A 22,688-nucleotide genomic window follows, 5' to 3' on the forward strand; every position below is an offset into this window, starting at 1 on the left:
AAGCTCAGAGAAACCTTGTCTCAGGGGAAAAAAAGAAAAAAGAAAAGAAAAGAAAAGAAAAGAAAAGAAAAGAAAAGAAAAGAAAAGAAAAGAAAAGAAAAGAAAAGAAAAGAATCAAACTTGTAGTCATGTTAGGTATGTTTTCAAGGTTAAACATATATTTTAGATAAACTGGTGATCTTCAAATGCTTCAGAGACCTACAGAATATGGCATTTAAGATGTTTAATAACCTAAGGCTTTTCATGACAGTGAGACATGTCTGCTCCTGGAAGCACCAATCTACTTCATAAAAGGATGATGGGTATCAAAGAACCTCCATATGGAGTTCACATTCATTGTGGCAAAGCTAGACATTTGGGCAAGAAACTGCCCTTACCTTGACTGCTGACAGTATACTGTACAAATTGGACACAGGACACAAAGAGAAAAAAACTGAACTTTTCCAAGGCAAAGTAGGACAGTTCTTCAAATTTCCTGCTTCACAGAAATATCTGTCATATAGTCTAGGCCTGTAGGCTGAAGATGGATGCTCCAAAGTCACCTTGGGTGATTGTCCAGGTAGCCAGCTGTCTTGGTCATTTCTATAGTTTTGGAAGTTGCATGCTCTGTACTTCCTGCTTACTCAGGTAATATTTTATCCTTCTCAAGTCTCTGATGGGGTTGAAGACTAGCTAGTCATAGTTTTACTGTTTTCCTTGTGACCAAATTCAGAAAAGAAACTCACAAAAGTTTATTAAAAAGTTTATAAGGTTGAAAAACATAAAAGCTTAAATTGCTTATTTAAGAAAATGTTTTGAGGTCTAAAAGATTCTGAATATGTCAAATGTAAACGAACTGGATATTGTAAATGTAATTCTTATTTGACAATTGTTCTTACTGTATATAGTCTTATGTTAAAACTAAAATCTTTTTTATTTAGACAAAAAGAGGGAAATGCTATAGAATATTTGTATATTTATATTAAGCATTATTGGCGTACATACAAACATTATAATAGTCAATTCCCCAATAGGAAGTGGTTAAGTTTAATGATCCCTAGAAGATGTCTGAAACTGTACTATCAAACCACGTACATATACACACATACATGCACAGATACACACATGTACACACACAAAATGCATCTTCCTATACATACACATGATTGATTTATCAACTAGACACAATAAATTAACATTAGCAACTCAGCATTAGTTTTCTTTCTTTTCTTACTAGGTCAAACACTTCCATCTTTCATCTAAAGCAACATCAAAATAGCCTATATCACTGCTCTTGCACTTTGAGCCCTCACTAAGTGAAATAGGTGTTACCTGAACACACAAGCCTGTGATGCCAGGAAAACCAATCTTGTAAGTGAGATGCTTATGGAGAGCTCACAGACAGGCACCAGACACAAGAAAAAGACATGTTGGAAAGAAAGCTCTCATCACAAATGCAAGATTTCAGCATACTACTCAGAGCAGAACATAATCTAAAATTTATAAGATATTTCTGAAGTCTTCATTTAGTAATTCTGGACTATGGGTGACCAAAAATAACAAAAAGCAAAGACTTACCTAAGAGAAAACTCCACCATAAGTACTTACATAGAATATTTAATCCTTTTTTTAAAAAAATCACCTTTCAGAAAGTATTCTAGCCATTTCTACAGATTTGAGAACAGATTGTGACAGGGAGATTAGTTTGGAGTCATAACTGAGTGGCAAAAGGATTATAAAAATGGAACCAATTCTTCATTTGTCTTTGCACTCATACCCCTCTCAATGCAACAAGAAGTATTTCCCAGTGCCAGGCAGGGGTGTCACACGCCTTTAATCTCAGCACTCAGGAGACAGAGGCAGGCGGATCTCTGTGAGTTCGAGGCCAGCCTGGTCAACAAAACAGGCTCCAGCGGGCGGTGGTGGCGCACGCCTTTAATCCCAGCACTCGGGAGGCAGAGACAGGCGGATCTCTGTGAGTTCGAGACCAGCCTGGTCTACAAGAGCTAGTTCCAGGACAGGCTCCAAAACCACAGAGAAACCCTGTCTCAAAAAACCAAAAAAAAAAAAAAAAAAAAAAAAAAAAACAGGCTCCAAAGCTGCAGAGAAATCCTGTCTCAAAAAACTTAAAAAAAAAAAAAAAAAAAAAATATTTCCCTTCAAGACATGGAGCTGATTTTCCTACATTTTGAATTCTAACTGATCTCAAGACTTGCCGTGGCCACCAGCAGGTAACACCAAGCAGCTCCAAGTGCAGTCTCAACAAGATCCCACCTCCACTTTCCTGCCTCTTACCCCAGAGATCCATCCTACCCACTACAACCGTGAAAAACTATTTTAGACCAGGCAGGTCCCCCAATCAACATGTAAGGTCACTAAAGATACACAAACAGGTACATCAAGTCAGCTGAAACCAGGCAAATCTAGCCTGGATAATTAAAACCATGTGACCGACAGATTCATGTGTAATAATACATTCATTAGTATTGTTTACTAAATAGTATTTTATTATTTTAGTGTCAAATATTTTCAGAAAAATCACACTCATGTTTCAAGAACAACTATCTGAAAAATGCATTTACTGGAAGAGGTGGAATACAGACCCCTGGCATATCCCCCTACTTTATAGACCTTCCAGAATTTTCAAAGCACAAGTGACACTGGCATAAAAGCTACAGTAGTATTTTCCTTTCTAAAAAAAGACTATCTTGGGGCTGGAGAGATGGCTCAGCAGTTAAGAGCATTGCCTGCTCTTCCAAATGTCCTGAGTTCAATTCCCAGCAACCACATGGTGGCTCTCAACCATCTGTAATGAGGTCTGGTGCCCTCTTCTGGCCTGCAGCCATACATGCAGACAGAATATTGTATACATAATAAATAAATTAAGTATAAAAATTATCGTCTCCTAAGCATTTTACATTAATTTAAAATTAACTTATGAAAACTCATGTAATTGTCTACCTTAAGCAAACAAACTTCCCCCCCAAAAATAAAAATGTCTACCAGATTTACCCAGATTAAAAATGATTTTTGGGCCGGGCGGTGGTGGCGCACGCCTTTAATCCCAGCACTTGGGAGGCAGAGGCAGGCGGATCTCTGTGAGTTCGAGACCAGCCTGGTCTACAAGAGCTAGTTCCAGGACAGGCTCCAAAAACCACAGAGAAACCCTGTCTCGAAAAAAATAAATAAATAAATAAATAAATAAATACCCTTTCTTTACTCCAGCAAACCATAAATTTCTATCTTAATCATTTATTTTCCTTTATCAGATATATAAATATTATTTCTTCCATCTGTTTTTTCTTCCTATTCCCACAACTTAAGACTCCTGTTAATCTAGATCCTAGACACAGCTGGGACTACGGCTCAGTGGTAACCCTTGCCTAGCATCCCTGAAAAGCAAGACTCAATGCCCAGTATGGGGTGAAGGAGAGGGTTCAGGAGGGTGCTCTCTTGGTTCCTAAGGAAGCAATGCTGCAATCGTGTCACTAAACTATAAATGATACTGCCACCCCGCCACCTTTCTTCATGTCATAATCAACCCACTAACTTGAGTGGCAGGCTTGCTACTGTACAAGAAGACTAACAAAAAATGTCTGGAACGCAGAAGCTCCTCTATGATGCATTGACAATTGTAATTAAAGTCAGTGAAATAGTCCAGGAGAACTGCAAATTGCCCAGACCCTTAAAAAATGAGTTTGGGTCACTTCAGCAGACAAGAAACCACAAAAGCAGGGCAGTGGTGGCGCACGCCTTTAATCCTAGCACTCCGGAGCCAGAGGCAGGCAGATCACTGTGAGTTCGGGCCAGCATGGTCTATAAGAGCAAGTTCCAGCCGGGCAGTGGTGGCGCACGCCTTTAATCCCAGCACTCGGGAGGCAGAGGCAGGCGGATCTCTGTGAGTTCGAGGCCAGCCTGGTCTACAAGAGCTAGTTCCAGGACAGGCTCCAAATCTACAGAGAAACCCTGTCAAGAAAGAAAGAGAGAGAGAGAGAGAGAGAGAGAGAGAGAGAGAGAGAGAGAGAGAGAGAGAGAAACCACAAACAGCTAACATACCTGCCAACGACAGAGATTATGGAATGACTGTGGAAGAAGGTAATTATAGATGACTCTAACCACATAACTAGCTGCAGAAATAACTGAGTATTTCTGCTTTATTTTAATACAAAAGTATATATATATTATCCAAATTACAGTTTTATCTCCCTTTCTATATCCACCTACAAACAACTAACCCCATGGTACAATATTTAAATTCCAAAACAATGAGTATTCATCGTGACTTATGTAAATAGAAACTATTTCAAAAATGGAGAAAACTACAGTATCCTTTTATGTGCTATTTGAACAAACATTTGTATAATATATAGCAAAAGTGTGATTAAAAGGGACAGAGTATGAAAGACAATATCAATGTCTTTAGATTGTAACTACATTTTTGTGTAGGAGGTCCTTCTGTATTCGCATTGATTTCATTGGTTGAATAAAGAAGCTGCCTTGCCCTTTTGATAGGGCAGCCCTTAGGTAGGCAGAGTAGACAGAACAGAATGCTGGGAAGAAGGAAAGTGTGGCAGACGCCATGCTTCTCCTGCCCAAGATGGATGCAGGTTAGACTCATGCAGGTAAGCCACAGTCAAGTGGCAATACACATTAATAGAAATGGGTTAATCAAGATGTGAGAGTTAGCCAGTAAGAGGATAGAGCTAATGGGCCAGGCAGTTTTTCTATGAATACAATTTCCATGTGGTTGTTTTGGGTATAAGCTAGCCGGGCAGCCGGGACACAGCCCACCACTGCTCCTCATTACAATATTTCTTCAAATTCTTTTCTCTGCATGGCTATGAGTTAAGAATGGCCTCAAAGAAATTCCTGAGACAGAAAGGGAAGAAGTAGCCATTCAGGAGATAACAAAAAAGGTCAGAAACTGTCACCAACTAAGTCTCTGGCTTGCCTGCCTCACCTTCAACAGATTGGGGATAGTAACTGGGCCCACTTCCTGTCAGATCTCTTTTGGTTCCCTCACTGAGAAGTCTGTGCCCACCTTCAAAGCAAAGTGTGTTCTGCCTAATATGGGTTGCCCACATCATTTCAAATCTCAAAGTTACAGGTTTGGGCTAATGGCTTAATCCATTTCCATGACTTCCAAGTCCACCTTGCAGGCTCCAGTTAGCTCTCCCCAGCTTCATGTCTACATTCCCTTCCAAAATGCCATTCCTACACACTTCAAGCACAAGCAGAATGAGCAGAGAATTAATTCTTACATCTAACAAAGATAAATCCCCCACATAATCACAACAATTTCCTTCTCTGATCAAACTCAAATTGATAAAGAAGAGAATGCAGCTGTGAGTCAGACTACCCTATTTCCAACTGCTACTCGTCAAGCTCACTTATAACCTAACTAAACAGAAAATACGCTGTGATCATGTGTTTACTCCCTTTTATCAGCAAAACTATCTGAATATTTGAGTTTAAGACAAACCAACACTCATGGTTCAAAGGTATTTATTTCTTAGAAGAGCAAGTTCCAGTTTTAAATGTACCTTCTTCACCAATGAGATAACCCAGCAGATGAGGCATACATACACACACATGCACACGCACACACACTCCATCTATCTTCTTGGAATATAGTTATAACTACACCATTGGCTGACTTGTGTTGATTTGTGGCACTGTATTTTAATATGGGTGTGCAGAAATCCTGGGATGGTTATTAGGCCTTGCTCACTTGGCTTAATAAATCCCCCAGAACTTACTCGGTGGAAGGAAAAAAAAACTCTTACAAGTTGTCCTCTGACCCCTACATATATATACAGCATGTGTGCTCGTGCACACACAAGCAAATAAATATGATAGTTTGAATGTAATTGGGCCCCATAAGCTCAAAAGGAGTGGCACTATTAGGAGGTATCTTTGTTGGAGTAGGGTGGCCTTGTTGGAGGAAGTGTGTCACTGTGGGGATGGGATTAAGATCTTATTTGCTCAAGCTTCACTCAGTGTGACACTCAGTTGGCTTCTTGTTGCCTGCAGATCAAGATGTAGTACTCTCAGCTCCAGCACCATGTCTGTCTGCATGCCGGTATGTTCCACCATGGTGATGATAATGGGCTAAATCTCTGAAACTGTAAGCAACCCCATTAAATGTTTTCCTTTCTAAGAGTTGCTGTGGTCAGTCCGGGTGAGGCGGTGCACACATTTAATTCCAGCACTTGGGAGGCAGAGGCAAGTTTGATTTCTGTGAGTTTGAGGCCACCATGGTCTACAGAGTGAGCTCCAGCTGACCCTTTCACCATTCAATTCATCAAATTAGCCTTTCCCTCAATTGTAATCTATATATATATATAAAAAGGAAAATTTGAAGGTAGAAGAAAACAGAAGAGGTTTGAGCACTGAAAGAAAAGAAACACAGGGCAATTCAACTGTGTACAGCTTTTCTCACAAGTTATTTCCAGAGTTTGCAGCAGTGTAGGACAGTTGAGATTCAAGTAGAAAATCTGCCTTGTTCTAGAATCACAGCTACAATATAGCAAATTACAAGGTAAAATTCAAAATGGTCAGACCTAGATGGGCATCATTAAATTAAAAATCTTCACTGACCTTTGAACTTCATACATTCTGGGATCTCAGGGAGTCCAAAAGAAAGCAACTAAAGCTCAAAAAAAAGCACTAGTTCAGGTCCGCTGTAGAAGACATGAGCTCAGTCGGGCAAGCAAGGCTGGGAGGATGGCCAAGCTTCCTACACACTTCTATAAAGTGAAGCCAATCAGCCAGCCACTAAGTGCAGTCATAACTGTATTCAGAAGAAGAAGACAAAGAGAGGAATGTGAGATGCCTCAGAGATTAAGATCATGCACTGCTCCTGCAGAGGACTCAAGTTTGGCTCCCAGCACTACCTCAGATGGCTCACAATCACCTGTCACTCCAGTTCTAGGGGAGGTGATGCTCTCTTTTAACCTCTGAAGTTAGCCACATGATCATGCACACTCACACACATAATTAAAAATAAATAAGCCGGGAGGTGGTGGCGCACGCCTTTAATCCCAGCACTCGGGAGGCAGAGGCAGGTGGATCTCTGTGAGTTCGAGACCAGCCTGGTCTACAGAGCTAGTTCCAGGACAGGCTCCAAAACCACAGAGAAACCCTGTCTCGAAAAATCCAAAATAAATAAATAAATAAATAAATAAATAAATAAATAAATAAATGGGCTAGTCAGTGGTGGCACACACTTTTAATCCCAGCACTTGGGAGGCAGAGGCAGGTGGATCTCAATGAGTTCGAGGCCAGCCTGATCTAACAAGTGAGTTCCAGGACAGCCAGGACTGTTATACAGAGAAGCCCTGCCCTGAAAAACAAATAATAATTTAAAAAAGACTAGACTGTAGTAAGCCTGTAGGACATTTAAAAAAAGAAAAAAAAATGTTTAAAACAGAAAGAGAAAGAGAATTTAGAGATACATACGATCCAAAGTACATTCTAAAATTACAACTTTCTAGATATGAAAAGAAACAAATGCAATCCAATGAGAAGACTGCAGCCAAAAGAGAAAGACTATTTCAGATAACCTAGGTGAGGAAAGTAATAAGGGTTCTAAAGTAGCTATTATAAATATATTCAGTGTATGGTTACAATGAAGTATCTCAACAGACAGAATTTTTTTAATGAAATACAAAAACTAAATGGTACATTATTTTAAAATGGCTTTAACAGCACACAAGAAATAACACACACACAAAAAGTTACCTACAAGATAAAACAGCACGAATTATTTAAACTAAAAAAATTGAGGGGAAAAATAATTTTATACATTTAAAAGAAACTGTAGGGCAGCATGTAACAAGAATCCTGGAAAGAACAATGAAAGTGAATAGGGCAGAAGAGGTATTTTCTAAGTAATGGTTACAACGTCCCAAACTTGAAGACTATCAATTACAAATTAAGTTCAGCAAACTCCAAAGTGAATAATACATATCAAATTGTTAAAAACTGAATGGATCTCTGTGAGTTCGAGACCAGCCTGGTCTACAAGAGCTAGTTCCAGGACAGGCTCCAAAACCACAGAGAAACCCTGTCTCGAAAAAAAAAGACAAAAAAAAAAAAAAAAAAACTGAACGGAAACCAGAAAAAAAAAACCTTTCAGACTATCAAGTTACAATTCTACATCCAGAAAAACAAACAAAACACAAATTAGAAAAATACGAGCAACTATATAATCACTTAAAAGCTGAAAGATCATCATTAAACTGTAGATTTTGCAAAAGCATTTAAGAGTATTTCCTTGGGTGTGGTGGCTAGAAGCCAGTCTGTTATCCATAGCATGTTCCAGGTCAACTAGGGCTGCACAGTAGCCTGTATTTAAAAAAAAATTAAGTGCTGGCAAGACTCAAACACAAGATAAAGAAAACCTGAAACAACAAGTTTGTAATTATCTATAAGAGTTGAAATTCTTTAAAAGATAACTATTTAAAGCAAAAAAGAAACAGTGAAGCAAAATAAAATAACATAAACTACACAAAGGCTGAATGCAATCATATGAGGATCTTTTACAGGCAGTGATCCAGCTACATGTGAGAGCCCACAGTGAGCAGGTACCTCCTAAAGCATTACAAAATTATAGGGCAGAGCTTACAAAGTCAATGGAGGGACACTGTAATCCCAGCACTCAGGGGGAAGTAGGAAGATCACTTAGAGCTCATGGTCATCCATGCCACCTGAGATGTTGTCTTAAGGAAAAAAAAAATAAGAAAGGAGAGCAGGAGGGAAGGAACCTAGGAAAGGGCAAGGCGTGTAGCTCTGTAGCTCAATGGTAGAGTACTTTGCCTACCATATGCAAAGGCCCAGGGTTAGCTCCCCAATGGCTCGAATCACTCATGAAGATGCAGCCCAACTAAGTTAGCTAGGTCTAACTTAGTCAATGGAAAATTGGAGGATCCTTTGACTCTTAACCCAGGAGTCTCCTGTCTTCTCTAAGAATCTATGAAATGGCAGCAGTACAACCTGCTAGGAAACAAGCAAAGGAAACCTCAAACATTTCTAATTAGTAGCAGCTGGCTTTCTTTGGGATGACGACTGATAGCCAATACACAAGCCATGATGTCTTTCATAACCTGGTACCAGAAAAAGCATATTCTTGCTACACAAACCAATGCTGGTACTGTGTAGAAGGTGGCCATAAAAGAATGCAAATTATCAGGAGGCAGGGATTAGTAGGACCACTCAAGAGGCTGATGACTAAATTCGTCAGTGTTGTTAGGGGGCAGTTGCATATCTATTGTAAAACACAATCATATTCAGTGCCCCCAAAGACTTATTTTTCTAAAAACTGACAAAACTGACTTTAAAATGTATACTGAAACACACAAACAAAACAAAAACAAACAAGGAAAAAAAAACCTAGAGTGGCGATAAAAATGTTAAGAGGATTCATATTATAAGATCTATTTTATTTATGTGCGGTATTTAGGTAGTACGGGGGGGGGGATGAAGGGAAGAAAGAGCTCGCATGCATGCACGTGCCTGGGAAAGCACTAAGGGCTCCTTGAAGGGGTCATCATCAGACGCCTTGGAGCTGGAGTTACAGACTGTAAAGAGCTGCCTGATAGAAGTGTTGGGAACCAAACTCCAGCCCTCTGAAAGAACAATAAACACTCTTAACTGTTGGGACATTTCTCCACCCTCAGCCAACTTTAAAACTCACTATAGCTAGCCACCTATCAATTGGGAGCTAGAGACAGGAGTATCTCCAAGTTTGAAGCTAACCTGGTTCACATAGCAAGTTCCAGGCCAACAAGGGCTACATAGAACAACCCTGTATCAAAACAAAATAAAACAAATCTCCCTATATAATGCTACAGTAATCAAGATTGTCTGATTCCTTCATAGAACAAAAAGATGACTAGGATTCAAATATAGAGGCCAAAAAGATACATATATAGGGTTCAAATACTGGAAAAGAATACAGGGGCTAAGCCAGGCGGTGGTGGCGCACGCCTTTAATCCCAGCACTCGGGAGGCAGAGGCAGGCAGATCTCTGTGAGTTCAAGACCAGCCTGGTCTACAAGAGCTAGTTCCAGGACAGGCTCCAAAGCTACAGAGAAACCTTGTCTCGAAAAACCAAAAAAAAAAAAAAAAAAAAAAAAAAAAAAGAATGCAGGGGCTGGAGAGATGGCTCGGCAGTTAAGAGCACTGACTGCTCTTCCAGAGGTCTTGAGTTCAATTCCCAGCAACCATATGGTGGCACACAACCATATATATATAAAATGAGCTCTGGTGCCCTCTTCTGGCCTACAGACAGGAGAAGGGAGGGAGGGAGGGAGGGAGGGAGGGAGGGAGGGAGGGAGGGAGGGAGGGAGGGAGGACAAAGACAACCAACTCAACTCAAAAGCTAACAAAACGATGCTGGAATGAAGAAGCCTTTCTTTTCTTTTACTGAATCATAACCCTCTCTTTCATAAAACAACACACACAAATTTGAAATGGACTAAATCTCTGCATGTAAAGCCTATGGCTATATTTTGGATCTTGAGTGGTGTTCAAAGGCCAATGTGATCCCCAAGAGGTAGTGAAAGCTTTTTAAAAGGTGCTGCCTATTGGGAGGTCTTCAAATTACTGGTAGTTCCTCAAAAGGGGTCGTGGAACCCCAGTTCCTTCCCACCCCCTCACTCTAGTCACAGCCCATCCACCACTGCCATCCAGTTCTTTCTCCAGAAGACCAACAGCAATGGTTACCAGATCATAGAATGGAACCTCCAAATATATAGATGGCAAGCGAAGAAAGGAAATTTAATACAATATCAAGCTCACAAGTTCATTAATAATTATTGTTTACTTTTACTGAGGTATAATAAAATGCAATCTAAATCTGTATGGCCTGATTATCTCACTTACTTGGTATAGTAAAAGAAACCTGACCAATACAACTAAGAATCTTCTATACAAAATAAGCACAAGAAAGTATTCTCATGGTTTAAGGGTAGATAAAAGAAAAAAAAGAGTAGGTAAAAGCTTATTAGAACTCAAAAGCATAATACATTTTAATACTGACTGATTAGAGCTCATCAGCTAAAACCTTCAACTTACCAAATCTATGGTAAGAACAAGATACAAAATGGGAAAAAAATAACTCATCTATGATCTAGCAAAGAATTTATATCCAGAATGTATTGAGGAAGGACTAGCAATCTAGCTCAGTTAGCAAAATGCTTGCCTCTCATTCATAAGGCCATATATTTGAATCCCATCGCCAAAAACTCCCACAAGACAACAATAAAAAGATAATTAGGACCCAACAAAATATTTGGAGCCCAGAACCCTTATGGCAGAGAGAGAGCTGGCTCCTGTACGTAGAGTAGTCCCTGACCCCCACATGCACTATGCCACTATGCCATACACATACACAAAATAAATACGGTAATTAAAAACATTTAAGACAGCAATTTTGTTTTAGTTTGGTTTTGGTTTTTTGAGATGGGGTTTCTCTGTTTAACAGTCTTGGCTGTTCTGGAACTAGCTATGTAAACCAGGCTGACCTTGAACTCATAAAGATCCACCTACCTTGGACTCCCAAGTGCTAGAATTAAAATCACGCACCACCACAGCCCAACCAAGACAGCAATTTTTTGTTTGCTTGCTTTTTGTTTTGTTTTGTTTTTCAAGACAGGGTTTCTCTGTATAACAGTCCTAGATATCCTGGAACTTACTTTGTAGACGAGGCTGGCCTCAACGCATAGCGTCCTGCTTCCTGAGTGCTGGGATTAAAGGTATGTAAAGCAATTTTTTTTTTTTTTTTGGTTTTTCGAGACAGGGTTTCTCTGTGGTTTTGGAGCCTGTCCTGGAACTAGCTCTTGTAGACCAGGCTGGCCTCGAACTCACAGAGATTCACCTGCCTCTGCCTCCCAAGTGCTGGAATTAAAGGCGTGCGCGACCACCGCCCGGCGTAAAGCAATTTTTTAACAAGTAAAAAACCTGAAAAAAATTCTACCAGAGGCTGGGAGTGTTGGTACACACCTTCAACCTCAGCACTTGGAAGGTAGCTTTGTGAGTTCAATGCCAGCCAACTCTATATAGTGAGTTTCAGGAAAGTCAAAGCTACATAGTAAGACCCTCTTTCCAAAAAAGAAATTCTACCACATAAACACAGTAACTGTCATAACTTTGAAATGGTGTTCAATATCATTATCAATGTCAGTATCAAAGCTCTCCAAGCTGTAGGATGAAGGTATGCAGCTATAATCTCAGCATTTGGGAGACAGACGCAGGAGCACTACTGTAGAATAGAGGCCAATCTTCTCTAGACATCAGTCAAGTCCAAGTCAGCTAGGGCTACACAGAAAAATGGTTTAAAATGATGTTGATGATGATGATGATGATGATTGATTGGTTGATGGAGGAGGAAGAGAAGAAGAAAATAAAAGTATACAACTCTAGGGCAAGGAAACACAAACATCCGAAATAACAACATGAGGTATGGGAGTTCCCACGGACACAAGTAATACAAGAGAAGAAAGCTCTATATATTGCCTAAGCAAGAGTTAAATTACCTGACCATTTGGCGTACATGCTGAGTGAAATGTTCAACTCTGGATATGTGCACAAGCAGAAATGAGCAATGTAAACTCAGCAGAAAGATACATGGGAAGATACAGTTGGCACAAGGTCTAATACAGAAGGGAGTAAGAACAGCTCCGTGTTTGCGGAGGCTCAGGGAAGCTACAGGAAACCAAAAAAAAATAAATGCAGGTGTCATGCTCATGTAAGGATTCTGAATTAGAGCCACCCAGAAGCTCTAAAGGAGGAATGAGCTAGTCAAACGTGATCAGAAGTATCTGTGAACAATGTGATACAGGGGTGAAACTGCGAGCAGGGAGGTAAACAAGACAACTAATGCAGAAGAAACAGGCAACCTTCTACTTTTAGCAGACACAAAAGTACAGGGGAAAGGCTTCAGATATCCAAGAGAGCCATGTACACAAAGAAAAGATAAAAGTGAGAAACTGACACTTCTCAGAAAAAATAAAAATGGCTCAAGCACAAGAAACAATGCTCATGTTCGCACCAGGAAAATGTAAATTAAAATAGAGATACTGGCCGGGTGGAGGTGGCACATGCCTTTGGTGTAGGAGGTTCTTCTGTATTTGTGTTGCTTTCATTGGTTAATAAAAAAACTGCTTTGGGCCTGGTGATAGGCCAGAACTTAGGTAGGCGAGGAGACAACTGAATTCTGGGAGGAAGAAAGCAGATTCAGAGAGACGCACAAGCTAAATCTTTCCCGGTAAGCCACGATCTCATGGTGAACACAGATTAATAGAAATGGGTTAAATCAAGATGTGAGAGTTACCCAATAGGAGACTAGAGATAATGGCCAAGCAGTGTTTTAATTAATACAGTTTCTGTGCGATAATTTCAGGTGTAAGCTAGCCGGGCGGCCAGAACAAGGGGCCCTGCTCCCTGTAGCATGCCTTTAATCCCAGCACTGGGGAGGCAGAAGCAGGTGGATCTCTGTGAGTTCGAGACCAGCCTGTCTACAAGAGCTGGTTCCAGGACAGGCTCTAAAGTTACAGAGAAACCCTGTCTCCAAAAAAAAATAAAAATAAAAATAAAATAGAGATACTGTTTTTCACCTGTCAGATTGACAAACATCCTAAAAAGGTTGATTATATACTGTTAGCAACACTACAGAGACACAAGTATTTTCACATATTAATAGTGCTGCAAAGTCTATGAAGTACAACATGACACCATGTAAATTCTATCTGCTGCATTCTAGCTCACAATTCCATGGCTAGGAATCTGCACCACAAACAAACATGCATCATATGTACAAATAATAGCAATTTTATAACAGAATAAATTGGAAACAATCAATAAGCTAGTAGAAGCATGGCATAAAAATGAACACTGCAGTTGTCCAGAGAGAGAAAGTACTTTATACACAAATAAGGGAAGATCTCCAGGGTGTATTTTTCAATGTGAAAAAAGGCAGAAAAGTTAATGGTTCCCAGTATTAGTGTAAAATATGAGAGAAGACTGAGCTGGTCTATATCTCCTATATCTCTATTATATTATTAAAAGATTATTAAAAGAGGGCTAGAGAGATGGCCCAGTGGTTAAAAGCATTTGTTGATCTTCCATAAGTCCTGAATTTGGTTTCAGGAACCCATGTCAGGTGGTTTACAACGCACTGGCCTCCACAAGTACTTGCTCTCTTGTACACATACTACATACTTACACATACACAACTACATGTAGTTAAAAATAACAATTCTTTTTTTAAAAAATCATTAACATCACCAAATTATATAGGCATCTGGAAATGAGACAGATGGAAAGAGTATAGGCTGCTTTTTACATATGAGTATGGTTTCCTAAAACTTTAACAAAATTTGGTAATTATTTGATGGAAAAGAAGAAAAAAAATGGAGAGATCAGGATGCCACTCCAGTCTCTGGCATGAGTGTAAAGGCAGTCACCCCATACAACAGATGCTGGGGGAGTCTGCTACTAACTTGAAGTGAACATTGGGAAAGTGTTACAGGAAAGGAAGGAAACTGAGTTTGAAAATGTTACACCTAAGAGTACACGAGAAAAAGGAAATTTGGAAGAAGCCACAGGATGCAATTAATGAAGGAGACAAAGGAAAATATGTATAAGAACCTAATTTATTTAGGAATTATTTATTCTATAAAGTCAATTAACCTGGGGTGAAACTAAACCTCAAGAGCATAAACTAAATAAAAAAGCAAGTTTCTCAGTCCCAAGACCACAGATTGATATTCTCTTTTTAAAGACATCAACCACTCACTAAAAACTTAGCTAAAACACTTACTTCCCCAGGATCACAGTAAATTAGAAACATCTACCTATGGGTGAAGCTACCAGGGCAATCTTTTAAAAACAACATAAGGAGAAATTAAGACATAGCTTGAAGTGGTCATCACCTGGACCAAAAGGCCCAGCTCTGTAACACCTGACTGCACCTGAGCAAACGCCCTCTTTCACAAGAGTCTTTCATGATTCCTACATAAAATAACGTTCATCTTTGGTCAGATTCCTTCTTGGAGCTGAATATGCCTTCCATATTCTACCTTGTTTTATGATTTTCTTAACAGCCCCTTTTGAAATGAATATATGTGGGGTGCATGTATATTTTATTACAAGAGTATTTTCCATCTTTCTCTCTCTAGCCCTGAGAGCAATTTTCTCAAACAATAAAACATGTGAATATCCTTAGCTGGGCGGTGGTGGCACATGTCTTTAATCCCAGCACTCAGGAGTCAGAGGTAGGCGGATCTCTCTGAGTTCGAGGCCAGCCTAGTCTACAAGAGCTAGTTCCAGTACAGATTCCAAAGCTACAGAGAAACCCTGTCTCGAAAAACAAAAATAAAGAAACAAACTAATGAAACATGCAATCATCCATTCAACTATTACCCCACTTTGTCTTCTCTAAAGTGATGTATTTAGACATTTTATCACCAATAATCTCCCTGCAAACAAGTTTGGTTGTCTCTATTTGATTGAAACAAGGTATCATATGTAGCTCATAGTGGATTTAAACTCCCAATTTTCTTGCCTCAGCACATCACACTGCCAGGTGCTGGGATTTACAGACATGCAGCACCATGTATGCCAAGCCATAAAAAGTTACAAGCATGTTTTACTTTGTCCTTACATATTTGTCTCCAATCTAAACACCATCCTAGCTTATCCTAAAAACTAATGACAGGCCGGGCGGTGGTGGCGCACGCCTTTAATCCCAGCACTCGGGAGGCAGAGGCAGGCGGATCTCTGTGAGTTCGAGACCAGCCTGGTCTACAAGAGCTAGTTCCAGGCAGGACAGGAACCAAAAAGCTACGGAGAAACCCTGTCTCGAAAATAAAAAAATAAATAAAAAATAAAATAAAAAATGACTTAAGGAGTGATGGAAAGTAATGCCTAGGGCTGGACAGATGGCTCAGAGGTTAAGAGTACATGCTGCTCTTCCAGAGGTCCTGAATTCAATTCCCAGCAACCACATGATGGCTCACAACCATGTGTAATGAGATCTGGTGCCCTCCATGCCAGAGCACTGAATATATAATAAATAAATAAATCTAGAGAAGGAAGGAAGGAAGGAAGGAAGGAAGGAAGGAAGGAAGGAAGGAAGGAAGGAGGCCTAATAATAGTTCTGGATCTTCTTTGTAACAGGAACAAGATAACCCAAGCCAGGCTATGTGATGGTTATATGGATCTGTGAATAGACTGGAAAACAATTAACTATATACTTCCAGTAGGCAAAGATCATAGGATATGTTAACTATACCTCAGTAAAGCTGTTTTTCATAATGAGTTATATTACTATTCTTAGTTACAGATTTTAAAAATTGAGATTTTTTTCAAAACCAGGTGATTTAAACGTGGTTATTTAGTAACAGGACAGGACAGAAACTCTAGCAGTTCTGCTAAACTAAATGAGTAACAGTCAAGTCTTGATGCTGTCCTTAGACTGGACTCCAATCATTAAGCAACTTAACAAATGCTTAAATGTGCTATAGATATTTAGTCTTTCTGTTTGTTTGGTTTTGGGGTTTTTGTTTTGTTTTGTAGACAGTGTTCCCTGCATATAGCCCTGGCTGTTCTCGAACTCACTCAGGAGACCAAGTTGGCCTTGAACTCAGAGACTTGCCCGCCTCTGCCTCCCCCGAGTGTTGGAAATAAAGGTGTGTGCCACCACACCAGACTAGGTGTTCAGTCTTAAATGTTAGAACTTTGAAAGACTATAAAGACCTGATCTAATTACAAAACATCATTAAGCTGGGGAAGAAAAGTCTAAAGAAATGTGCTGAAAATAAAGAGGGAGAAAGTGCCCAGAGATACAGTATAAGATTATGAAGCACTGCTACTGCTTGGTTACTATGATTTAAATTGTGGGGCATGCCTAATTCAGCTAAACCAAGAGTGAATACACGCCTACTAAGTCAATTCTGCAAAGACAGGAGTGTGTCAATCTTGGCACAATTAACATTTTTAGGCTAGGTAACTTTTTGTGGTAGAAAGATGATCTATATAAGTATGGAATGTTTTAGCAGAACCCATGTCTGGCCTCTACCCGCTAGTGGCAAACCTATCCTGTATCATATTTGTAGTAACTAAATTCAGACACTGCAAAATGTCTTTGGGGTAGGAAGAACTGGAGGTCCAAAATCACCCCTTTGAAAACCAATAGCCTAGACTAGAGGTAAACATGACAAAGGGGCCAGGTACAGTGGAGTAGCAGAAACACAGAAAGATCTTGCCTTAGCTTGATGGTGGTGGTGCATTCCTTTAGTGCCAACACTCAGGAAGCATAGGATCTCTATGAGTTCGAGGCCAGCCTGGTCTAAAGAGCTAGTGCCAAAACAGCCAGGGCTGTTACACAGAGAAACCCTGTCTCGAAAAAACAAAAAGAAAGCTCCTGCCTTAAACACAAGATGTAAAGTGAAAACCCACTCCTGAAAACCTGTGTCCTCTGACCTATACCACACACACTGTGGTACATGAAGACATCTGCACCCACAGGGGAGGGAGAGAGAAATGGGAGTACATTATAAAGGAATTGTTGGAAGCCAAAGTATTACAGACATACCAATAGCCCAAGTTTTCTATGCACTTCAGCATAAGAAGCCGCTGGCAGACTACTTACAGTGAGATCATAGTAAGGAATAGGAAGTAAAACTAAAAAACGCTAAGAAAGCAATAGCTACCAGTCAGGCAGTGGTGGCACACACCTCTAATCCCATCACTCAGGTGGCAGAGGCAGGTGGATCTCTGCGAGTTCGAGGCCAGCCTAGTCTACAAGAGCAAGTGCCAGGATAGGCTCCAAAGCTACAAAGAAACCCTGTCTCAAAAAAAATCAAAAAAGAAAAGAAAAAAAGAAAGAACAACTGCTACCATTACTGCTTTGAAAGAAACTGTTTCTCTTTTTATAAAGCTAAGCCCGCCAGGCGGTGGTGGCGCACACCTTTAATCCCAGCACTCGGGAGATAGAGGCAGGCGGATCTCTATGAGTTCGAGGCCAGCTTGGTCTATAAGAGCTAGTTGCAGAACAGTCAGGAGTCAGGGCTGTTACACAGAGAAACCCTTCTCAAAAAGCCAAACCCAAAATAAGATGTGGTGCCTTAGTTAGGGTTTCTATTGCTGCAACAAAACACCATAATCAAAAAGCAAGTTGGGTTTATTCAGCTAATACTTCCACATTGCTGTTCATCACCAAAGGATCTCAAGGAGGGTTGTAACCTGGAGGCAAGAGCTGATGCAGAGACCATGAAGGATGCTGTTTACAGGCTTGCTCTCCATGGCTTGCTCAGCCTGCTTTATTATATATATATAAATATAATTTATTTAATTTTATTCTATGTGCATTGGTGTGAAGCTTTCAGATCCCCTGGAACAGGAGTTACAGACAGTTGTGAGCTGCCATGTGGGTGCTGGGAATTGAACCCGGGTCCTCTGGAGGAGCAGCCAGTGCTCTTAACCACTGAGCCATCAATCCAGCCCCTCAGCCTGCTTTCCTATAGAACCCAAGACTACTAATACAGGGATGGAACCACCCACAATGGGTTGGGCCCTCCTCCCATCAACCACTAATTACAAAAACACCTTACAGAGGATCTTATGGAGGCATTTTCACAATTAAGTTTCCCTCCTTTCAGATACTTCTAGTTTGTGTGTTAACATAAGACTAGATATAAAAGATTTTTTAGATATAAAAGATGTCTCAAAATGTCTTCCTGCTTTGCTCAGTTTGTCCTCCATACTTTTTCAGTTTCATGAAACTCAACCAAGACGGTCGCTCACTATTCATGTGTAATCATTAAAGTGCAATAACTAGTACAGGTATGTTGAAATATCTCAGATTGATGGCACTAAAGCATTAACTTCTTATGCACTGAGCTTTATCATCTTAATTTTTTCACGGCACATAACTCTCAATGCTGCAAGCTTATTAATTTTGAACTAATTAGTGAGAAAGAATTATAAAGTATTTGTCAAGTACTGAGGGAAGTGATGGAAATCAGGGGGTTCATGAAAGAGTAATGAGGAAAGGGCTCACTCTCCCAAGTGACAGGACCGCAAAGCACTTGGCAGCTTTTACGTAAACTTAGAAAACAGCAAGCATGCTGGCTCCCACCTGTAATCCTAGCACTCAGGAGGCTGAGGTGGGAGGGTTGATAGTTGAATTTGAGGACAGTCTGGGTTACAGAGTGAGACACTGTCTCACAAAACCAAAGGTTAACATTCTTGGGGAAATTACTTGTTTTATTTTTACACTAAATTATTTCTGGAATCTTTGACAATGCCAAGCAGGAATACACAAACCAAATAAAATGTGTGTTGTAAATGGCAGTGACAAATGACTTGTGTGGCAAACTGTTACACACACACACACACACATATGTATAAAGTCACAAAACAAGCTCAATACAAACTTTTCCAAACCACTTTGGCTTATAAGTTTAAAAGCTGTTATTCATATAAATGACAAACAGACAAACTTTAACTGGTAAATAAATGTCACATGGTGTCAAACAATGAAATGCTCCAGGACACAGAGGCTGCAAGATAGTTATCTTCGGAGAGCAGCTAGGTGGACTGAACCCTGGACAGCAGATGTTAAAGCCAGAGTCTCAGACAGACTTTGAAGCTTTACTCTCACTGCGGAATGACTGACTGGAAAGTGAGAGCAGGATGGAGACAAGAGTGTTGTATCCAATGACGTCAGTTCCAGGTGAGACCAACTTCCGAAGCTCTATGACTACTCACTCCCCCACTTGGTATGACTGTGACCCTACTAATCTCATGTACATTAAAATCTGAATCTAACTTCTCATTCATAAAAAGGTTAGCAACCATCCTCAAGTTTCTCTGTAATTTTCTAATGCCTACAAAGGCTACATAAATTTCCGCTTTTAGCCGGGCGGTGGTGGCGCACGCCTTTAATCCCAGCACTCGGGAGGCAGAGGCAGGCGGATCTCTGGGAGTTCGAGGCCAGCCTGGTCTACAAGAGCTAGTTCCAGGACAGGAACCAAAAAGTTTCCGCTTTTATAGTGTTGTATACGGTATATGTCACCCAAGAATCTGTAAACCAGAGTGAGTTCTCTTAATGCTAAGCAAATGTGACCCAAGAAGTAGCATGCTGGGAGCCAAAGGACAATCTTAAAATGTGCCAAGAGGAAGAAGAAAACACACGGCCCTCAAATTACTCCCTTCCTCCCCAAAGTTTAGGTACCCCAGCCTTTCAACATTCACCTGGGCGAGAGGTGTCTAAAACAAGGTGTCATTTTTTTAAACCGAGCAGTTGACAAAGCCTAGCACTCAGAACACTGTTCTGTTAAACAAAGCTACAGAATTGCAGGATAAACTTGAATACTAAAACTGTGATCATCAACAGCTCTTAGAACCCTGGTACAAACAGCCTGAGTACACACCATCTTATGACCAGAATCACCATGGTCACATACTCTCCTCTAGCTGAGGAGAAAGGGAGAGGGAACCAAAGCAAGCGGTTAAAGGCGACGGAAGCATTAACAAAGCTGCAGGAAAAGCAAGTTAATGATGAATCCTCATGAAAACTACAACCAAAAAGACAACAGTTCTTTTAAAAAGAAATCAAGCAAAAAGATTAGCATTACCTTCTTATCAGGAACACTTCAAACAGTCCAGCTAAGAGGAAAACATGTGTCCCACAAGGGAAAAAAGTTACTACTTAGCAGCAAACTTTAACACATCTCATTCATATATATATATATATATATATATATATATATACACACACACACACACACACTTACATCATATGCAAATATGAGTTCAAAGAAATAACGTTTTGATTCAAGATGTCTTTTATGAGTTGGGTGGGGCGGTGCAATCCCTGCACATCAGGCCAGGAGAATTGCCAGTTTCAGGTTAGTCTGGGCTACCATAGGGAGATACTACCCCACCCCCGCACCAAAAAGAGTATTGTATATTTAAGTTTTGAGAATAAATTTATCTTATTAATCTTATCATGTAACTTTTACCTCCAAATTCACCGCTGGAAATCCAGTTCGATTTTATGCTGTCACCATGAGATGGAGGATTAAGTGTTCCACAGCGACCTGTCATACCACACAAGTATGCATTTTACTGTCCCCCAAACACTAACATCTGATATGACTACGGCACGGTTAAGAGACGAAACCCGAGTCTGTGCTATTTTACTTGACTTCTGCAAGAGCTAACAGAGAAAATATCCTCTCCTGAAACTCTTATCTGCACGCGTTGTGAACAATGCTTATCCTGCCATTCAAGATTTCAGTCATCATGATTTAGCTACAGCTCACCTCCTACATCTAAATACACATGACTTTTTAAAGACTAACTTTCTCAGAGCCCTAGACCAGCCTTCAAAATGAACCGCTACATTCAAAGCTTCCACAAGTATCCAACAGAGAGACCGCTCCTGGGAGCCAGTACTGCCACCCGTCAGTTTCTAACACAAGTATCAGAGACGGGTTCTTGGAGATCAAAAAGGGGGATGGGGGGAGGTTGTTAACTCTTGGTCGGGTTCCTGAGGATGGAGCGGGAGGAACACTCCTCTTTCAAACCCCTCCAGAGCTCACACCGGAATAGCACGCAGCTCTGAAGAGCAGGTGCTGAATTTCGGGGTTCAGAGTCAGCCCTGCAAACACCTGTCGGCTGCACGGTGCAAGCCTGCTACTACGTGCTAACAGCAGTCTTTAACGTGCAAGAGCAAAAACCGAAACAAGACAAAAAAGGAGACCCACTGCCGCCGCCGCCGCCGCCGCCAGAGATTCTCCCAGACCGCAAACTTTTCAAGTGTCAGTGGAATAACGGTGCAGAGGCGGGCGAGCCCACACCGCTCGCCCTCCGCGCCGCCGTGGGGCTGCACCCTCGCTCGCCCGACGAGTCGCTCGGCCGGCTCGCTGCTCTCCCCCGACTCCCGAGCAGCGCGGCGAGCGCGCCACCCCTCGCGCCCGGCCCTCGGGCAGCCGGAAGGGAGAAGCGGCGCGGGGGGCTTCTCTAGAGGAGGCGGGGGAGGGGGAGGGGAGGGGCACGGCGGCGGCCCCCGCAAAGGTCACTCCCGGGCGGCTCTAGCAGCGGCCTGAGGCCTCCCCGCCCCCGGCCCCAGCCCCGGCCCCCACCGCGGCCCCGCGAGGACACCGGGACACGCGAGGCTCGGCGGGCGGCGGCTCCACGCGCGCAAGCCCCGCTGGAAAATGGAGCGTGGAGCGCCGAGGCGAGGAAGAGGCGCTCCCTTTCCGTTACCCGTGGCGCTCCTACCTCCGGCTGCCCGGCTCCTACACTCCTCGCGCTCCGCCGCTCTCCGGGATCCGCCGCCCTCGCCGCCGCCGCCGCCACCGCCGCCGCCGCCGCCGCATCCAATCGCCTCCTCCCCCCCCTCCCCTTCCGCAGCCAGTCCAGGCCGTTCCTCCTCCTCTCCGCTTCAAAATGGCGCCAAGAGCTGCTCCGCGGCTGCTCCAATCGAACCGCGGCGGACGGCGCCCGGGGGGCAGGCAGAGCGGCGCATGGGTCCTCAGCGCCGCCTGCCGGTCGGACCGCCGCTCGCCTCGGGCGCGCGCGCATGCGCTCCTTAGCCCGCGCGTCGGGCTCCGCCCCCCGCCAGGGGGCGCGCACGCGCAGGCTCCGCCCCTGCCGCGCGGCCGCCGCCGTCTCCCTGGCAGCAGAGAGACGGG

The 22,688-nt window shown here is 41.9% G+C and overlaps 1 protein-coding gene across 6 annotated transcripts in view; it reads right to left on the reverse strand.

The window, feature by feature from the left end:
• Nucleotides 1–22,382, reverse strand: part of Pds5b (PDS5 cohesin associated factor B) — a 161,326-nt gene extending 138,944 nt beyond the window's left edge. For all 6 annotated transcript variants that reach the window (XM_057764240.1, XM_057764239.1, XM_057764238.1 and 3 more), the window contains exon 1: nt 22,276–22,382. The gene's annotated coding sequence lies outside the window, so the exon portion shown is untranslated. The remainder of the gene's footprint in view (nt 1–22,275) is intronic.
• Between the last annotated feature and the right edge of the window lie 306 nt (nt 22,383–22,688).

The sequence above is a fragment of the Chionomys nivalis genome, chromosome 3 (assembly GCF_950005125.1).
Source record: "Chionomys nivalis chromosome 3, mChiNiv1.1, whole genome shotgun sequence".
NCBI classification, from domain to species: Eukaryota; Metazoa; Chordata; class Mammalia; order Rodentia; family Cricetidae; genus Chionomys; species Chionomys nivalis.